Below are 18090 nucleotides of genomic sequence, written 5' to 3'. Positions count from 1 at the left end.
GGGAATCTATTTCGTCTAGACTGCGATGCACTTAGATTATGATTATGAGGTCGTAGGAATGCTTGTATGGTGCTGATTCTTTAACTCCCATTTATTCCATGCCAGAACCCAGAAGTTTTTCTTTGTTTGTGCTTTCCTTGCTGCTGTTTCATATCGTTTGGTAGTCTCCACCATCTCTATACAGTGTTGTATACAAGGGGCTGTGTCTTTCAACCAGATCCTACCTATTGCAGTTAAGGCTGTAATAATAATATGGTATGCAAGGTATGCGTCTGGTTTTTGTAGTATTTTGGGCCATATGAGTAGCAGATAAGATAATGGGGTATGCGGTAACTTTACACCTGTAGTGTCTTCTATGATGCCTGAGATATCTGACCAGAATTTTGTCAATTTCGTACATCCCCACCAGACATGAGTCATAGACCCAGGCTCCGCACCGCATCTCCAGCAGACGTCCGGTTTGGTACGATCCATCTTGTGTATTTTTGAGGGCACCATGTACCACCGGTATAGGATTTTCCTACTTATTTCTATGTGTGCTGTGTTTAAAGTGAGCGTTTTATGTGCTCTCTGAAGCCATTCCTCAGGTGTCAGTGTGTGGTCAAGTTCCCTTTCCCATGCTTTAATAAAGTTGCATTTTTCTGTGTTGATGTTGTGTCCAAGCAATCTATATAAAATGGACAGTAGTCGCTGTGGTTGTTTATTTGCCATACATAGGTGTTCTATCTCGTTAAGCATGTATCCCCATGTCTGTGAGTTGTCATAGTGTTTGGTTACCCATGATTTCAATTGCAGGTGAGAAGAAGATTGTGGAAGGTAGATCGTAAATTCCAAAAAAACCAAAAATGAAAGTATAGGTACACTTAAAACTGAAACGGGGGTGTTAGTTAATGAAGACCAAGAAAAGGCAGGAATTCTAAATAACTATTTTTCCTCCGTATATATTAAAGAAGAACCCATGGCAATAGATGTGCAAATGATTGCTACTAAAAACTTGCAGAATAATTGTAATTGGTTAACTCAAGACAATGTGCTGCAGCAACTAAAGAAAGTTAATATAAACAAAGCTCCAGGGCCTGACGGTATCCATTCACGTGTACTTAAGGAACTAAGTGTAGAAATAAGTGAACCTCTGTTTTTAATCTTTCAAGATTCTTTTCTTTCAGGAAGTGTTCCGGAGGATTGGAGGAAGGCATATGTGGTTCCTATATTCAAAAAGGGTTCAAAATCCTTGCCTGGAAATTAAAGACCTGTGAGCTTAACTTCTGTGGCTGGTAAAATATTTGAAAGGTTATTAAGGGATAATATTCAAGAATTCCTTGAGAAGAATATGGTTATCAGCAAAAATCAGCACGGTTTTATGAAGCACAGGTCATGTCAAACTAACTTGATTGCGTTCTACGAAGAAGTAAGTAGAAGTATAGATCAGGGTGTTGCAGTGGATGTGATCTATTTGGATTTTGCCAAGGCATTTGATACAGTTCCACACAAAAGATTAGTGTTCAAACTCAAGGAAATCGGTCTCGATGAAAATGCTTGTTCTTGGGTAGAACATTGGCTTAAAAACAGAATACAAAGAGTTGTCGTTAATGGTAAATTTTCAAGCTGGACAGAGGTGGCAAGTGGTGTCCCTCAGGGGTCTGTTCTGGGACCCCTTCTATTTAACATTTTTATAAATGATCTTGAAGACAGCATTGAAAGTCATGTTTCAGTGTTTGCAGATGACACAAAACTTTGTAAAATTATACAATGTGAGCAAGATATTACTTTGCTGCAGAAGGATTTAGATAGACTGGAGGACTGGGCACTCAAATGGCAGATGAAATTTAATGTTGAAAAATGCAAAGTTATGCACTTCGGCGTAAAGAATACACAAGCAACGTATACCCTTAATGGAAGTGAATTAGGGATAACAACACACGAAAAGGACTTGGGAATTGTTATAGACAACAAACTATGCAACAATGTGCAATGTCAATCAGCAGTGGCCAAGGCCAGTAAGGTATTGTCATGCATGAAAAAGGGCATTCATTCTCGGGACGAGAATATCATTTTGCCTCTATATAAATCACTGGTAAGACCACATATTGAATATGCTGTGCAATTTTGGCCACCTGTTCTAAAGAAGGATATCATGGCACTAGAAAAAGTGCAGAGGCGGGCTACAAAATTAATAAAAGGAATGGAACATATCAGCTATGAAGAAAGGTTAACAAATTTAAACCTATTTAGTTTAGAAAAACGTCGCCTGAGAGGGGATATGATAACATTATACAAATATATTCAGGGCCAATACAAACCATTGTGTGGAAATCTATTCACAAACCGGACTTTACATAGGACACGAGGCCATGCGTTTAGACTGGAAGAAAGAAGATTTCGTCTAAGGCAAAGGAAAGGTTTTTTTACTGTAAAAACAATCAGGATGTGGAATTCTCTGCCTGAAGAAGTGGTTTTATCAGAGTCCATACAGATGTTCAAACAGCTACTAGATGCATACTTGCAAAGACAGAATATTCAAGGATATAATCTTTCAATGTAGGGTAATAACTGCTTGATTCAAGGATAAATCTGACTGCCATTCTGGGGTCAAGAAGGAATTTTTTGTCCTAGCTTGTTGCAAAATTGTGCTTCAAACTGTTTTTTTTTTTTGCCTTTTGGATCAACAGCAAAAAACAGGTGTGAGGAAGGCTGAACTTGATGGACGCAAGTCTCTTTTCAGCTATCTAACTATGTAACTATGTAACTAACTATGTATTTGCTACATAGCGTATCATAATCACTTATATGGCCATTTGTTAGTACCTGTGATATGTAGGACACTCCATGGGAGTTCCATGTTTTGTATTCGAATCCTGGGATCAAAATATTTAGTGCCCGGAATTGAAAGTTTTGGGAGAATCTTTTTATTTTGTCTTTTAACCAGATTATCCCATACTTTGAGTGCTGTTGCTGTTGTTGGGCATATGTTTTTGTAGTGTGGCCTTTTGTCTGCAGGTATCCAGGCTAAAGTATGTAGGGGTATTCCCTCGGTGCATGCCTCTTCTATTTGGTTCCACGCTAGTGGTTTTTTGTGGTAGTGTATATGTACAAGTGTGCTTATCATAGCTGCTTCGTATTATCGTGAGATGTTCCGGACCCCCATTCCACCAGTTTTGAAGGGTTTGTATAAAATCTCTGCTGCTGTTCTGGCTTTTTTCCCACCCCATATAAATGTATTTAGAGATCGTTGGGCATCTATGAGGAATAGTTTTGGGAGAGTTATCTGTAGGGTTCTGAATAGGTACTGCAGACGTGGTAACACCATAATTTTTGCCGCTGCAATTCTGCCTATCCACGACACATATTTCCCCCTCCAGCTCTGCATTTGGGTTTTTATCTCCCGGAGGAGCTTCTCGTAGTTGGCCTGGTACAATTTACATTTGGTGTGAGTGATATGCCTAGAAAAGTGAGGTGGTCAAGTCTCCAGTCATACGTGTATTTACTTTGCAGATTTTGAGGTCTTGGGTTTTGTATGTTGAAGCTCAAGGCCCGGGTCTTGGTAACATTAAGTTTGTAGTATGAGCAGTTGCTAAATTGCTGTATTACTGCTTGTAAAGTTGGCTCGTTGTATAGGGCCGAGACCAGTGTGAGAAAGCGTTGTGGGAAGTGATATTTCTTAAGTACTGCTTCAAGGTATCCCCAGGGTAGCCTGTCAAACGCTTTTTCAGCGTCTAGTGACAAGGCCACACTAGGCTCCCGGGTTTGTTGGATTTTGTGAATGAGGTCGATTAGTTTCCTGGTTCCATCGGAGCCCTGTCTGCCCCTGACAAATCCCACTTGGTCATCTTTTATTAGAGATGGCAGAATGTTCCCCAATCTAGGTGCATATATTTTTACAATTATTTTTAGGTCTGTATTCAATAATGAAATTGGGCGTAGGTTTTGGCATTTGTGCAGTGGTTTACCAGGTTTGGGTAATGTTGTTATATGTGCAATCAACAACTCTTGGGGAGGGGTTCCGGTGGACAGTATGTGGTTGTATAAGTTCTCTAGGTGAGGGGCCAATGTGTGCGAAAAGGTCTTATGATATAGGTTCGTAAACCCATCTGGTCCCGGGGATTTTTCCTTAAGAAGCGTTTTTATCGTCTGTTGTATTTCACTAAGTGTGATGGGTTTTTCTAGTTCTAGTTGGTCATCCGGTGTTAAGTTAGTCAGTCTTACTTCCCTTAAGAAGTCCACTATGTTGGATGTGAGAGGCTGGTGTGTATTGCTGCCAGTTTTTAGATTGTATAGTCCTTCATAATAGTCTGCCATCATATCGTTTATGTCCTGTGGGTTATATATTTTGTTTCCCTGCTCGTGGAAGAGGAAAGGTATTTTGGCATTCTGTTGTTTCTGTCGGAGTGTCGATGCCAGTGCCTTCCCCGGCTTATTTCCTTGTGTATATGAGTTGAGTTTTAGTTTATGCATGATGTTCACTGTCTTTATCATATGTATTTTGTTGATTTGTTTCTGTAGGTGTTGTATGTGCTGTTGTTGTTTCATCTCTAAGGGATCTAAGTAGGTTTACATACTCTTGATTTGACTTGCGCTTGAGATAGGATGCTCTACTTATGAGATGTCCGTGGATAACTGCCTTATGTGCTTGCCACACAGTGGCAGGTGATATATCAGGGGTATTGTTTTGAACAAAGTATGATGTTATTTCTAGGTTTAGCATGTGGCTAAATTCTGGATTTTGTAGGAGAGTGTTGTTCAGACGCCAGGTTGTTGTTCCTCGGAAGACAAAATTATCTTTAATTGTTAGCCAGATAGCAGCATGATCTGACCAGGTTATATCGCCTATATCGCTATGGATTGCGTGTGGTAGTAGGTACCCTGTTATTAGTATGTAGTTGATCCTAGAGTATGTGTGATGGACAGGTGAGTAAAATGTAAATTCCCGGTCATCTGGGTGTTGTGTCCTCCATATGTCATAGAGTCCATACTCCGAGTTTAGTCGTGTTAATGCATCTGTTTGTTTGCGTATGCTTTTATATCTAGGTGATGTGTGTGGTAAGGTGGTATCTAATTTGGGTTGTAGTATGTGGTTAACGTCTTCACATATAATTTGGGGGATGTGGGTCGTGGTTGGCAGTTTTGCTAGTATCTTGTGTAGAAAATTTTTTTGATTGTCGTTTGGCCCGTAGAAACTCACTATGAGATATTGTATGTTGTTTAGTTTGCAATGTAGTATGATGAACCTACCCTGTGTATCTCTTTTCAGTTGCAGGAGTTCAAATGCTAGAGATTTATGAATGAGTATGGAGACTCCTCTAGATTTGGATGAGTATGTTGAATGGTATTGTATTGGGTAATCTCTGTAGGCGAATGTGGGAACTCTGTTGTGTACAAAATGCGTCTCCTGCACACAGAGTATGTCCGTTTTGTGTTTTTGTGCTTCTTCCAGTAGTAGTCTGCGTTTATGCGGTGTATTTAACCCGCGTGTATTAATTGATTGTACTTTCATCTACTAAGTGCAGATGTGAGATGATTGCTAGGCATTGGAATATATAAGTAATGTGTTTATTGTGTGTGGCAGGCAGGGCCGGTGCAAGAATTTTTAGGTACACAGGCGGAGATGCATTTTGCCGCCCCATCACTCCCTTGATGTATACAGAGGTGCCACTTACAAACACTAGGGGGCAGGGAGACAGTGACACAGGGCTAGGGGGGCAGGAAATTAGAGCTACAATGACACAGGGCTAGGGTTACAGAGTGACACAGGGCTACGGGGGGCATGGGATTATGGGGGCAGAGTGACATAGTAATAGGGGGCAGGGATTAGAGGACAGAGTGACATAGTAATTGGAGGCAGGGATTAGGGGGACATAGTGACACAGGGCTAGGGGGCTGGGGGACAGAGTGACACAGGGTTAGGGGATTAGTGGGCCAGTGATACAGGTCTAGGGGGCTGGGGGATATAGTGACAAAGAGCTAGAATGCAGAGGTTTAGTGGGGCAGTTACACAGACCTAGGGGGCAAGAGGACATAGTGACACAGGGCTAGGGGGGAGGGGGACAGTTACACAGGCCTAGGGGGCAGGGGGACATAGTGGTACAGGGCAGTGACACAGGCCTAGGGGGACAGTGACAAAGGGCAGTGACACAGGCCTAGGGGTACAGTGACACAGGCCTAGGGGGCATAGTGACACAGGACTGGGGGGGCAGAGTGACACAGGGCAGGGGATTAGTGAGGCTGTGACACAGGCCTAGGGGGCATGGGGACATAGTGACACAGGCCTAGGGGGACAGAGTGATACAGGGCTAGGGGGGCAGAGTGACAGGCCTAGGTGACAGGGGATTAGTGGGCCAGTGACACAGGCCTAGGGGGCAGGGGATTAGTGGACCAGTGACACAGGCCTAGGGGGTAAGGGGACATAGTGACACAGGCCTAGGGGGAGGGACAGTGACACAGGCCTAGGGGGAGGGACAGTGACACAGGCCTAGGGGGCAGGGGATTAGTGGGAAGTGACACAGGCCTAGGGGGACAGTGACACAGGCCTAGGGGGCAGGGGATTAGTGGGGCAGTGCCTAGGGGGCAGGGGGACATAGTGGCACAGGGCTAGGGGGACAGAGTGATACAGGGCTAGGGGGGCAGTGACACAGGCCTAGGGGGCAGTGACACAGGCCTAGGGGGGCAGTGACACAGGCCTAGGGGGGCAGTGACACAGGCCTAGGGGGGCAGTGACACAGGACCTAGGGGGGCAGTGACACAGGCCTAGGGGGCAGGGGATTAGTGGGGCAGTGCCTAGGGGGCAGGGGGACATAGTGACACAGGCCTAGGGGGCAGTGATACAGGCCTAGGGGGCAGGGGATTAGTGGGGCCGTGCCCAGGGGGCAGGGGGGCATAGTGACACAGGACTGGGGGGGCAGAGTGACACAGGGCAGGGGATTAGTGGGGCTGTGACACAGTGCTAAGGGGATTAGGGGTACAGTGAGACAGGGCTAGGGGGAGTAGATTAGGGGTACAGTGACACAGGGCTAGGGGTGATGGGATTATTGGGACAGACTGAAACAGGGCTAAGAACAAAGTGACATACAGCTAGAGGGATGGGGTAATGAGGGGGTTAATTTAAACATCTGACATGCCGCTCTCCTTACCTGCTCACTGGTGATGCTGCCGGGCCCATCAATAGCTCTGTGTGTGTCCTGTCCAGGTACAGCAGTGATTCAATGCATGGAAGCTGCACACTGAGCCTGAGCTCAGTTCAACTGAGACCGCCGGGGAGTTGGAATGCAAGGAGGAGGAAGTGCCCCGCCCATCAGTCTCCTCTGACATATCAGAGCAGCACTGGGAACCGGGCAGCAAATCAGGAGCAGGAAATATTTTTAATATGCGAGTCACAGGCAAAGGGCCCAGGATTCGGATTTTTGCGCCCCCCCCCCCTCGTGTTGCGCCCTAAGGCGGCCGCCTGTGCCGCCTTATGGACGCGCCGGCCCTGGTGGCAGGATGTGGTTTTGTGGGAACTTGCGTTAGCAAAGTGAAAATTGCATAGTAATGCAATGTTATGATATGGAGTCCTATTATTTGTTGCATGTTATATTTTGTGCATGCGCTATCTAGTTCTGCATTGGCATAGATATTCCCTATGTTCTTTGCTGATCTGATGAAGGTATTTACAAGGGATTTAAAACTTGGAGGGGGAGGGGTAACTATGTACAGTATGTCTCGTTGTGAGACAAGGTGTGAAGTTGCCACACCATGGGGGTTGGAGTTGGTTTTTATCTCCATTGACGTGGTCCATGGGCTGTGTTTAGAAGTCACTGCATGATGTTTCTATGTTTGACTTGGTTGTATGTATCTGGGTAGTATAGTTATGGAGTCGGGTCTATACCCGTGTGTACGTTCCCAATGTAGACACTCACAGGATGTCTATGGTCGGGACAGAGGGTGACCGCGGCAGGTTTGTTTTTTAACAGACTCTAGCAGGATGTCTCTGCGAATTTGGGCATGCTTGTCATCAGTTTGGATGTCGTGTGATCTATCTTCTTGTTGGAGGTCACTATGTATACAGCGATACCATAGTTACACAGTGTGTTGCGGACGTCCCTATAGTTGCTGTTAGGGTAGGGGTCAGTCAGAAGGGATGTTCCCTGTTAGTAACGTGTTCATTATAGGTCATGTCAATGTCTATAATGAGTATATCGCTGCATTAATAACCTGAACATTCTCTCATCAAAGTAACATAGTACATTACATCACCCCAGTCCCTCCTCCTCCCTCCAGGCCGTTCTTTGTTCTACTTCCCTTTCTGCCTCTTTCTCTCCCCCCCTTTTTCCCCTTTGCCCCTTTTTTTTCTCTCCCTCTTCCTCTTTTTTTTTTCTTTTTTAAAATAAAAGTTAAATTGAGAGAAAAATTGAGAGAGAAGCAGAAATAAAGTTGAGTCTCTCGGTCTGTATGTTCTTGTGGGTTTCCATGTGGTTTGTCATGATGCTTGTTCTCCCATGTAGGAGTGCCTGAAAGAGTGTATATTTCTTACCCAAGACGATCTCCAGCCAGAGACGCAGCCTCAGACCCGGATCTCCCGCATCGGTACCACTGCTCTGCATTGCTTCGTCACAGGGGATGTTGGGAGCCCCGGATCCAACAGTCCATCCAGACCTGCGAGCCCCTCTGGACTCGAGTTGGGCCAGATCAAATTCGTAGTTTTTCAAAGAAAGGGTAGTCTCCGATGGTACGTATTCATCAGTAGTCCTCTATTCACCGCCTAGAGGCCATCCCCAGCCGGAGATATGGCTCCAGACCCGAGTCTCCAGCATCGATATCCCTGCTCTGCATCGGTTCATCACAGGGGGTGGCGGAAGACCCGCATCTGGCGGCCCATACAGATCAGCTGGCCCATCGGGTCACAGACCGGGCCAAAGCAGGTCCGTGGCTGTTTTAAAGAAGAGTAGTCCCTTATGGATCGTGTCCGTCACTGATCTGAGCTATGCTGAGTATCTTGTCCGATGTTTGCCATTAAACCAGGTATCTTCTGGTATTTAATGTTTCTTCTGGGTCTTTGTCCATTCAGTTTTGAGCGTTCCATTTTTCTTTGGTATATTCTGGGGATCGGGTGTTATTTGTATGTCCCAGTCTTGTAATTTCTGCACACCATCTTCTGGTGTTTGCATCACCGTCGTTTTCCCTTCTTTCGTTATGATGAGTTTAGTGGGGAAACCCCACTTATAGCGAATGCCATGTGCTCTCAATGCTCCCGTTACCTGGGAGAATTCCTTCCTTCTCCGGAGAGTGGCCGCGGAGAGATCCGTATATATCCGGACTGTGGCATACTCCTCTGGGGGCTTGGCTCGTGCTTTGCTGCTTCTGAGTATATGCTCTTTAATATGGAAATAGTGAGCTCTCAGTAGTATATCTCTTGGGACCGCAGGAGGGAGATGGCGTGGTTTTGGGATGCGGTGCATTCTATCTATTAACAGCATATCTGTTGGTATCTCAGGTGCATGGGCTTTCAAGCAGCCCCTAATGTAGGAAGGTAAGTCATCATTGGTAATTTCTTCAGGGACCCCCCTTAGTCAGAGGTTGTTCCAGCGGGAACTGTCCTCCATATCTATTAATTTTTCTTCCATATTGTTTAATTGTTTGGATAGTTGTTCCACAGTGGTAGCTAAATCGTTATGCACTGTAGCGAATTTGTCTTATTTATCCTCCATGTGTGTTGTCCTCCTCCCCAGTTCCTGTATACCTTTTTTCAAAGAATCTGCTGTATGTTGCCATGTTGTTATCAGCTTGTTTGATAATATTTCCAGAGCAGCTGATAGATCTGCCTTAGTAATTTGTGTGTCGTTAGTTTGTGTGCTGAGTCTTGAGCACTGCTTGCTTCATCGGATTCAGGATCCTCGGTGTCAATTGAGGCCTGTTCCGCCGGAGCCGCAGACGTCGATTTCTGACTGAAAAAAATGAGCTTTTCGGGTTTCGCCGAGCTCCTTTTGTTTTTATGTTGCGACATCTTAGTTGAGGGTCGCTGGATGCAGTTTCTTTTAGTGGGATTGTCGCGGATTAGGTGCCCATGTGTCGGAGCAGATTTTTATGCGGCCATCTTGCTCCGCGTAGGCCACGCCCCCCCCAAAAGATTATTTTAGGTAAATTCTATGGAATTATTCTCTAAACACCATATTGTTATGACCTGGAATCAGAATTGTGAAATGTAGAATAAAGTAGCCAAGTCGTGAATGTAACGGACTTCGAGAATTTATTTGTCACTGAGTTTTTCTTAGCAGGTTAGTAAAAGGAATTTCTTTATACATATGCATTATACGTATGCATTTTGATATATGCATTAATCACCTGCAATACACCTGCAATACAACAAATTCATTAATCACCTGCAATACAACAAATTCATTAATCACCTGCAATACAACAAATTAATTAATCACCTGCAATACAACAAATTTAATATATCTCCTAACTTGCCCGTGCGGTTATCAATATGTGGGCAAGACAATAAGAAAATTAAAAGTCAGAATAGGAGAACATATTAATAATATTAAGAAAAAATTCATTAACCACAGTGTTTCCAAACATTTTTTAGAGCATCATAATGGAAATCCAGAAGGTCTTCAGTTTATAGGCATAGAAAAGATAAAAGTTCACTGGAGAGGAGGATGTAAAGATAAAATTTTAAGTAGAGCAGAAATGAGGTGGATGTTTAACCTCAATACCCTCACTCCTGAAGGCCTTAACGTGGATTTTGAAACTACCTCTTTTTTATAATATGAATTTTTATAATATGTATTTTTATTATATGTATTTATATACTTTTTATGGTCCATTTTAATCATTCATATATTCTCTTCTTTATTCCTGTTTTATCCCCCTCTTCTCATATTGAGTTTTTATTCATACTGTATTTTGGTTTTGTTATATTTTTAACCCATGGAATTGTCTGTTTTTAATATACATATTGAGATATATGATTACGTTTTTATTATAATTTATAATCTTTATTGTATAAACGAGTCCAATATTAGATAAGTTTTTCTTATTAAATTTCCAAATAACGGCATAAAGAATGGATAAATACATATAAAGTGAATGCCCTCTATACTGTTTATTTATATTATGGACATGGTCTAAAAGACAATTAAGAAAAACGTATTTCCGTTGACCGGGACCGGAGCCTCTGCTGGAACGCAAAGGGAATTTGACCGCTGACCCGGAAATACCCCGTGACACGCAACGTGACCGGAAGCCGGAAATCAAACGACGACGAGTAACAGCCGGAAACCGGAAGTAGACCGGCGAAGAAAGTACAATGCGCGCCTTTTTTAATGTTTGTAAATGTATTTAAACGCCAAATTTGGTTGATTATACAGCACTTTGATAAAGACCATAACGGTCGAAACGCGTTAGTGCAATACTTGGGAGATCCCATCATATGCTTTGTTAAATAAAGTTTGTTCCTGCATTTCCTGACTTGGCTTTTACCAATTTATACAAGGGGATTTTGACAGAGATCAACTTAACCAGCACTGCAGTCTCCACGATATTATTATAAGGCGCTTGAAGTCTGAGCCGCTGTTTAAGGCTCAGCACCACGTGAGTGGACAATTTTAAATTTATTTTAATTGCTACCATTTTATACAGGCTATACTATGTCCTTTATTTTATATTTTTAGGACATCCAAGACTGATGGTAATATTGCCTGTTTTATATATTTTATCTATTTTATACCTGGTGTATAAATACTTGCTCTCACCATACTACTTTTTATATTGTTTTACCATATTGTTATGACCTGGAATCAGAATTGTGAAATGTAGAATGAAGTAGCCAAGTCGTGACTGTAACGGACTTCGAGAATTTATTCGTCACTGAGTTTTTCTTAGCAGGTTAGTAAAAGGAATTTCTTTATACATATGCATTATACGTATGCATTTTGATATATCTCTATGTTTATAATTAAAGTTTAAGAATTAGCTTTTACTAAAAAGAAACAAGACTCTATAAAAGCAACAATAGGCCCTTTTTTAATTTCACCATTGAATATTAGTAACTTTTTTGTTTTTTAAATGCAGTGCTTAAACGAACATCACATGCATATTACATTTTAAGACAAACATTATTAAATACACATTTCGAATAACCTTGAAATGACTAATAATAGTCAGACTCTGTATTGTAATGTGTCTTTATGTCGATTCCCTTTAATACCAGTTTACACTCACCTGTGCAGGTTGTATATGAGACAGATTGACTTTCCGTGACATTATCAGCCGCTCGTGTAAATACCGTGAATGTATATGTTACTCCAGGTGTCAGATCAGTTACATTGAGTTGATTTGATGCCGTTGTTTGATTTATCACTACAGATGAAGTGTTTTCTATTTGTACTCTGTAGGTGTAATCACTTCTATACTCATCAGGTTTATTCCAAATCAGGAAAACAGATACAGTAGTCGTTCCATTATTTCCAATCTGTTTCACTGGCATCGGTTCTAGAGTTAGAAAATAAAACATGATCTGGTTCATTCTGTAGATTGCAATGTTCTCTCAAGGAATTATTGTCATTAGATGTATTATTAACAAAATGAATTAGTCAATACGTATCTAAAAAAAAAACAACTGAAATAAACTTTATTATTGCAGAAATTCACCCCATAAAACAAATTTGTGATTTCTCGAAACTGCAGCTGTAAACATACAAACAATGTATAGATATATATTTTTTTTTATTATTAATCTGGGAATTGCAGTGTGATAAAAACATAAGGGGAGATTTATCAAGTCAATAGCAGTGCTTTTCTACGACAAAGTGCTATATACAGAGCACAGAGAGGGAATGGGTCAAATGGAGGGGTTTGGGGGGAATGGAACACATGGAGGGGCTTTGGGGGAGGCTGAGATACATGGAGGGGCTTTTGGCGTGATGAGACACATGGAGGGGCTTTGGTGGAATATTAGACACTTAGGTGGGAAAATGAGACACACGGAGGGGCTGCGGGGGAAATGAGACACATGGAGGGGCTGAGACAATGAATAAGACACACGGAGGGGCTGCATGGGAAATGAGATGCATGGAGGGGCTGGGGGAAATGAGACTCACGGAGCGGCTGAGACAATGAATAAGACACGTGGAGGGGCTGGGGGACGTAATGAGACACCTGAAGTAGATGGGGGTGAATAAAACACATAGAGGAACTTTGGGGCAGAAGATATGAGACACATGGTGATTCTGTAGAGAGGGAAAGTGACACATGGAGGGGCTGGGGTGAGATTGAGACACATGGGGGCTCCAAGGCATATTTTACACTGGGGCCCAGAGGTTTTTAGTTATGCCTCTGGCTGTAAACCTACTTGTGAATGCTGATATGGTCACTGGAGAACTCTGATACTGACGAGCACCAACTGTTACTACAGTGATTGTGTAATTAGTCCCAGATGTGAGGTTCTGAAGGTTGACATTTAATGGGTTTACTGTCACAGTCCAAGAGGATGAAGAATTGCTGTAATTTATATTGAAAGTCTTTGTCACATTGGTCATATTTACTGGTTCTCCCCAGGACAACGAAACTGTGTTTGTTTCGATATTTGTAAAGCTTAAGGACACTGGAGGGGTTGGATCTACGAAAAAACAACAACAAAATAATTTGTTAAAGAAATCCGTATTTCATTATTCTGAAAATAATCCAATGATATCTTAATACAAGTTAAGCTAAAAAGTTTACTAGGACTCAGTTTGTATGATTTGCACATAAAGATATAGCTCTGTCCCAATGATCCCATCATACTCACATGTTGCCTCTATCACTGGAGCTGCTGACTGGTTACAGTTACTACTAATTGTCTGTATAGTGATGGAGTAGTTTCTGCCTGGCAGTAAGTCTGTGAAATCCACTTGTGTAGAATTAGTTGTGATTGTTCTATTGACTTCTCCACTCAGAGTCACTGTGTAATTATCCACTTTTTCTGCTGGTATTGTCCAGTTCACACTGAGCGAATTAGTAGTATTGTTATTAGTTACTGTGATATTCTGAGCCAGATCCGGAACTGAAAGAAAGCAGATATCATTTAATATAAGGTTCGTACATTTCTGTTTAGATAAAATTAATTCTGCTTTCTAGTATATAAAACAAAAAGAAAGATTATTTTAGGTAAATTCTATGGGATTATTCTCTAAACACCATATTGTTATGACCCGGAATCAGAATTGTGAAATGTAGAATAAAGTAGCCAAGCCGTGACTGTAACGGACTTCGAGAATTTATTCGTCGCTGAGTTTTTCTTAGCAGGTTAGTAAAAGGAATTTCTTTATACGTTTGCATTTTGATATATCTCTATGTTTATAATTAAAGTTTAAGAATTAGCTTTTACTAAAAAGAAACAAGACTCTATAAAAGCAACAATAGACCCTTTTTTAATTTCACCATTGAATATTAGTAACTTTTTTGTTTTTTAAATCCAGTGCCTTAAACGAGCATCACCTGCATATTACATTTTAAGACACACATTATTAAATACACATTTCAAATGACCTTGTAATGACTAATAATAGTCAGACTCTGTATTGTAATGTGTCTTTATGTCGATTCCCTTTAATACCAGTTTACACTCACCTGTGCAGGTTGTATATGAGGCAGATTGACTTTCCGTGACATTATCAGCCGCTCGTGTAAATACCGTGAATGTATATGTTACTCCGGGTGTCAGATCAGTTACATTGAGTTGATTTGATGCCGTTGTTTGATTTATCACTACAGATGAAGTGTTTTCTATTTGTACTCTGTAGGTGTAATCACTTCTATACTCATCAGGTTTATTCCAAATCAGGAAAACAGATACAGTAGTCGTTCCATTATTTCCAATCTGTTTCACTGGCATCGGTTCTAGAGTTAGAAAATAAAACATGATCTGGTTCATTCTGTAGATTGCAATGTTCTCTCAAGGAATTATTGTCATTAGATGTATTATTAACAAAATGAATTAGTCAATACGTATCTAAAAAAAAAACAACTGAAATAAACTTTATTATTGCAGAAATTCACCCCATAAAACAAATTTGTGATTTCTCGAAACTGCAGCTGTAAACATACAAACAATATATAGATATATATATTTTTTTATTATTAATCTGGGAATTGCAGTGTGATAAAAACATAAGGGGAGATTTATCAAGTCAATAGCAGTGCTTTTCTACGACAAAGTGCTATATACAGAGCACAGAGAGGGAATGGGTCAAATGGAGGGGTTTGGGGGGAATGGAACACATGGAGGGGCTTTGGGGGAGGCTGAGATACATGGAGGGGCTTTTGGCGTGATGAGACACATGGAGGGGCTTTGGTGGAATATTAGACACTTAGGTGGGAAAATGAGACACACGGAGGGGCTGCGGGGGAAATGAGACACATGGAGGGGCTGAGACAATGAATAAGACACACGGAGGGGCTGCATGGGAAATGAGATGCATGGAGGGGCTGGGGGAAATGAGACTCACGGAGCGGCTGAGACAATGAATAAGACACGTGGAGGGGCTGGGGGACGTAATGAGACACCTGAAGTAGATGGGGGTGAATAAAACACATAGAGGAACTTTGGGGCAGAAGATATGAGACACATGGTGATTCTGTAGAGAGGGAAAGTGACACATGGAGGGGCTGGGGTGAGATTGAGACACATGGGGGCTCCAAGGCATATTTTACACTGGGGCCCAGAGGTTTTTAGTTATGCCTCTGGCTGTAAACCTACTTGTGAATGCTGATATGGTCACTGGAGAACTCTGATACTGACGAGCACCAACTGTTACTACAGTGATTGTGTAATTAGTCCCAGATGTGAGGTTCTGAAGGTTGACATTTAATGGGTTTACTGTCACAGTCCAAGAGGATGAAGAATTGCTGTAATTTATATTGAAAGTCTTTGTCACATTGGTCATATTTACTGGTTCTCCCCAGGACAACGAAACTGTGTTTGTTTCGATATTTGTAAAGCTTAAGGACACTGGAGGGGTTGGATCTACGAAAAAACAACAACAAAATAATTTGTTAAAGAAATCCGTATTTCATTATTCTGAAAATAATCCAATGATATCTTAATACAAGTTAAGCTAAAAAGTTTACTAGGACTCAGTTTGTATGATTTGCACATAAAGATATAGCTCTGTCCCAATGATCCCATCATACTCACATGTTGCCTCTATCACTGGAGCTGCTGACTGGTTACAGTTACTACTAATTGTCTGTATAGTGATGGAGTAGTTTCTGCCTGGCAGTAAGTCTGTGAAATCCACTTGTGTAGAATTAGTTGTGATTGTTCTATTGACTTCTCCACTCAGAGTCACTGTGTAATTATCCACTTTTTCTGCTGGTATTGTCCAGTTCACACTGAGCGAATTAGTAGTATTGTTATTAGTTACTGTGATATTCTGAGCCAGATCCGGAACTGAAAGAAAGCAGATATCATTTAATATAAGGTTCGTACATTTCTGTTTAGATAAAATTAATTCTGCTTTCTAGTAAATAAAACAAAAAGAAAGATTATTTTAGGTAAATTCTATGGGATTATTCTCTAAACACCATATTGTTATGACCCGGAATCAGAATTGTGAAATGTAGAATAAAGTAGCCAAGCCGTGACTGTAACGGACTTCGAGAATTTATTTGTCGCTGAGTTTTTCTTAGCAGGTTAGTAAAAGGAATTTCTTTATACGTATGCATTTTGATATATCTCTATGTTTATAATTAAAGTTTAAGAATTAGCTTTTACTAAAAAGAAACAAGACTCTATAAAAGCAACAATAGACCCTTTTTTAATTTCACCATTGAATATTAGTAACTTTTTTGTTTTTTAAATCCAGTGCCTTAAACGAGCATCACCTGCATATTACATTTTAAGACACACATTATTAAATACACATTTCAAATGACCTTGTAATGACTAATAATAGTCAGACTCTGTATTGTAATGTGTCTTTATGTCGATTCCCTTTAATACCAGTTTACACTCACCTGTGCAGGTTGTATATGAGGCAGATTGACTTTCCGTGACATTATCAGCCGCTCGTGTAAATACCGTGAATGTATATGTTACTCCGGGTGTCAGATCAGTTACATTGAGTTGATTTGATGCCGTTGTTTGATTTATCACTACAGATGAAGTGTTTTCTATTTGTACTCTGTAGGTGTAATCACTTCTATACTCATCAGGTTTATTCCAAATCAGGAAAACAGATACAGTAGTCGTTCCATTATTTCCAATCTGTTTCACTGGCATCGGTTCTAGAGTTAGAAAATAAAACATGATCTGGTTCATTCTGTAGATTGCAATGTTCTCTCAAGGAATTATTGTCATTAGATGTATTATTAACAAAATGAATTAGTCAATACGTATCTAAAAAAAAAACAACTGAAATAAACTTTATTATTGCAGAAATTCACCCCATAAAACAAATTTGTGATTTCTCGAAACTGCAGCTGTAAACATACAAACAATGTATAGATATATATTTTTTTTTATTATTAATCTGGGAATTGCAGTGTGATAAAAACATAAGGGGAGATTTATCAAGTCAATAGCAGTGCTTTTCTACGACAAAGTGCTATATACAGAGCACAGAGAGGGAATGGGTCAAATGGAGGGGTTTGGGGGGAATGGAACACATGGAGGGGCTTTGGGGGAGGCTGAGATACATGGAGGGGCTTTTGGCGTGATGAGACACATGGAGGGGCTTTGGTGGAATATTAGACACTTAGGTGGGAAAATGAGACACACGGAGGGGCTGCGGGGGAAATGAGACACATGGAGGGGCTGAGACAATGAATAAGACACACGGAGGGGCTGCATGGGAAATGAGATGCATGGAGGGGCTGGGGGAAATGAGACTCACGGAGCGGCTGAGACAATGAATAAGACACGTGGAGGGGCTGGGGGACGTAATGAGACACCTGAAGTAGATGGGGGTGAATAAAACACATAGAGGAACTTTGGGGCAGAAGATATGAGACACATGGTGATTCTGTAGAGAGGGAAAGTGACACATGGAGGGGCTGGGGTGAGATTGAGACACATGGGGGCTCCAGGGCATATTTTACACTGGGGCCCAGAGGTTTTTAGTTATGCCTCTGGCT

This window comes from Pelobates fuscus, chromosome 12 (genome assembly GCF_036172605.1).
Source record: "Pelobates fuscus isolate aPelFus1 chromosome 12, aPelFus1.pri, whole genome shotgun sequence".
Lineage (NCBI taxonomy): Eukaryota > Metazoa > Chordata > Amphibia > Anura > Pelobatidae > Pelobates > Pelobates fuscus.
The sequence above is the reverse complement of the archived record's forward strand: the minus strand, read 5'-3'. Positions refer to the sequence as shown.